Here is a 3,817-nt window from a genome sequence, read left to right on the forward strand (position 1 = left end):
CGGTATATGGTTGCCGCCGCGAGACTACTCCCATTTCAACACTTGCCCTGCACAGCCCACAGTCTGCAACGAACTGTGACAGTTTGCCTTAACGACAGCGGATTTGAAAGTGTTTTGGCCAAGTGTCGCAGGATTGTCGGGCACTTCAAGCACAGTCCATCAAACGCCCAGGAGTTAAACGAACAGCAAGTTGCACATGGACATAAGCAAGAATCGCTGGCGCAGGACGTTCCAACAAGATGGAATTCCACCCTCGAGATGGTAAAGCGGATCCGGAGAAACAAATCTATCAACTACGCTGGCGCAACATAAGCGTAAGGTTGCCATGCTGACTGAACAGGAAATGTCCAAATTGCAAAAGCTAGAAGAACTACTTGAACCGTGCAAGTAAGTTCTTTCCTTTTTTATGTCCTTTTCCGCCGTGTGCTTGCGTGTGTGCGCATGCGTGCGTGTCATAAATTTTTTTCTCTTATGTCTTTGACGACTGAGTTTTGCTTGCGTGTGCGTGTTTGCTCAACTAAGCTTCGTGTGTGCGGATAAAAAACAGTAAAGTGGTGACACGAGTGTTGTTTTTCTGTGTTCTGTATAAATTAAAACAGACGTAATTAAGAAAAAAAATCACGTGTTTCCTATTTCAGATATGTGACAGAACTACTGGGAGGGGAGCAGTATGTCTCCTGTTCAGTAGTATTGCCCGCCTACTGTCACTTGTTCAAAGTTATGGAGCCTTCAGATGATGATCCAATCTGTTTTGCGGTTCAAGAAGTTATTTACCGCAGACCTAACTCAGAGGAAGAACAGCATCATCCTCACCTGGCTGAAGATCGCCACTGCCCTTGACCCCAGGTTCAAAGATCTTAAGTGTCTCCCCAAAGATGAAAGGAGTGAGGTGTGGGCTTCATTGCGTGGCCTGATGACACAACAACCAGCCAATGTAATGACAGAACAGCCCCCAAAAAAGAGAAGGCTATCCAACTTGATGGAAACGTCTGATACGTCAGATGAAGAAGAGGAGTCCACACAGCATTGTTTGGACCGATACAAAGCAGAGCCTAAAATAGAATTGGAGGGGTGTCCACTACATTGGTGGTCACAGAGAGAAGGAGCACATAGCAGGCTGGCACCCATTGCACGCAAATACCTGTCAACTCCTGCAACCACAGTGCCCTGTGAGAGATTGTTCTCACTCTCAGGCCACATCACTCAAAAGAAACGTGCTTCTCTGTCTCCCGATAATGTGAACAGACTGGTATGCCTCAGTAATTGGCTGAGTGTAAAGGATTAACCCACATTTGTGTGGTTAACTGCACTTTCTTCTGTATTATTGGGTTTTCTATTGACTCATGCACTTTTTGAATGTTAACTGACATGAGGTTGAGACACGCATTTGTATTACCAGTATTTCATGTAAAATGTAATCGCCCTTTTGTACTTAAATTGTTCTGGATTGTTTTATTTATGTTAGTGCAAAGGGCATGAAGAGAAATGCAATGCTGATTTTGTTGAGAAGGAGGACTTTTTTCAAAGATAAGAGAAAGTTGTTAAAATAATTGCTATTAAAAGTATTTGAATAGAAATGTACTTTGTGTTGATGACATGAATTCCAAGATTTTACTCGTTAATATTTATGAAGTCTGTAAAAAAAAGTTTTATATGTTTACAAATTTAGATTAATCGCGATTAATTACTGAAAATTGTGCGATTAATTAGTTTAAAAAATTTAATCGCTTGACACCACTTATATATATATATATATATAATATATATATATATAAATATATATATATATATATATATGTGATATATATATATATATATATAATATATATATATATATATGTGATATATATATATATATGTGATATATATATATATATGTGATATATATATATATATGTGATATATATATATATGTGATATATATATATATACATGTGATATATATATATACATGTGATATATATATATACATGTGATATATATATATACATGTGATATGTATATATATATATATATATATATATATATATATATACATGTGATATGTATATATATATATATATATATATATATATATACACACACCCCCCCGCGACCCTAGTGAGGAGAAGCGGTACAGAAGATGGATGGATGGATATATATATATGTATGTATATATATATATATATATATATATATATATATAAACCAGTGTTCCATCATGGCGCTTGCATTCCATAAATCAGTTAATCCAAATACATTTCATTGTGTTTCCTCTACAAAATTTGTTTTATGAATGAATGGAGAGAAAATATCATGGGGGATTTTCATTAACTTTTTGTAATTTTGAAGAAAAATGCAGTATTGGGATATTTAGGGGCTCAAAAATGAACTTGCTTTTTTAAACAATATACAATATTTCCTGAATTTTATCACTCCTTTACAGTGTAAAACTACAGGAAAACCCAATCCTTACCACCCCCCATCTAACCAAAACTCTCCATTCAAACATCATATTAGTTTACTTTCCAATATGAAAGGAAGCCATTTTATGTATTTCTTTAGACTTAATTGGCCAATCATTCAGTAATCTGTATTATTATTTTTTTGGGGGGTGCAAATATTGGCATTGTCCTTAAAAAGAAAAGAAAAAATATCATATCGCTCCTCCCACATTCCAAAAGCATGCATGTTCAGTTAAGTGAATTGTCCTTACGTGGGAATGTTTGTATGAATGTTTTTTTCTCTATGCTCCCTGTGATTGGCTGACGTCCATTTCAGTGTACTGTACCAGAGCCCGCCTCTTATACCCAGCTGACATGAAAATGGAAAAATGGATTTGATCAAAACATGCTCTACCTCAAAGTATGTTGCCGCTGAATTTTGCACTTCCTAACACTGTATCTCCTATATATTTCAAATGAAGTGTGTTTTATCTTTTTATATTTTTTTATTTTAAATGACATAGACAAGTGGCAAGAAAAGTACACATTTGATGTGGAAAAAATGATTTCCTTCTTAATCACACAAATCAGAATTATGTGAAGTTTCTTTAGTCGTCTGCTGTAGGGAAGAGAAAGAGATAAAAAATAGAAAATACTTTTGCAACTGTGAAATTGTTGTTCACGCAGGTCTTTTTCACAAGGTAGAACACAACCCCATCTCATATTCCTGGTGACTTACTGTTAAAGGCTAAAAAGAAAACTTTCAAGTGTGCCTGCACCATTTCCTCCTCCCTCTAAACATCTAAATCCTTCAATAATAAAAATAGAGCTGCAAGGCATATGTTGTCCTCAAAGCACTGCTTCGCTCTGAGCCTCTCTCAAGCATCAGAGCTCCTGAAGTGAGTCTATGCTTTAAGCACGAGACACTCATTTCAGAGTCTACCTCTCTGAAAGAAATCTGGTCCCAAAGGAGATTGTTTTTGAAACATTTATGCAAGCTGGGCCTATGCATACTGTATTTCCTCAGTGAGCAGCAATGGTTAAAGTAGAACACACCTACTTATCAACATGTTCCAGAGTCCTTTACACTTTGTTATTATCACATTCTTTCTTTCGTCATTCTTCACTACGTTGGAGTTGAAAATAGACTACCTGCTTTTGACTCCTGTCGAAGGAAGGGAGAAAACCACTGAACATCTGGTAGGAATGTTTAAACACTGGGCAACTGTGGAGAAAGTACATCTGCATTTGCACTACAGTTGTGCTACATTGGAACAGCATCAAGTTCCCATGAAGGCAAATGTCAGCATGGCAAATGACACTGGCCGGTTGACCATTGGACCAAACCCAATATAACCACGGCTCTCGCTGACTGAAAAGTGATGTCTTAATTA

The 3,817-nt window shown here is 36.7% G+C and overlaps 1 pseudogene; it reads left to right on the forward strand.

The window, feature by feature from the left end:
• The first annotated feature begins 325 nt into the window (after window positions 1–325).
• Window positions 326–1,285, forward strand: LOC148337820 (E3 SUMO-protein ligase ZBED1-like; annotated as a pseudogene).
• The last annotated feature ends 2,532 nt before the right edge of the window (window positions 1,286–3,817 follow it).

This window comes from Idiotropiscis lumnitzeri, chromosome 4, assembly GCF_059441095.1.
Source record: "Idiotropiscis lumnitzeri isolate Australia: NSW breed Sydney's pygmy pipehorse chromosome 4, RoL_Ilum_1.0, whole genome shotgun sequence".
Lineage (NCBI taxonomy): Eukaryota > Metazoa > Chordata > Actinopteri > Syngnathiformes > Syngnathidae > Idiotropiscis > Idiotropiscis lumnitzeri.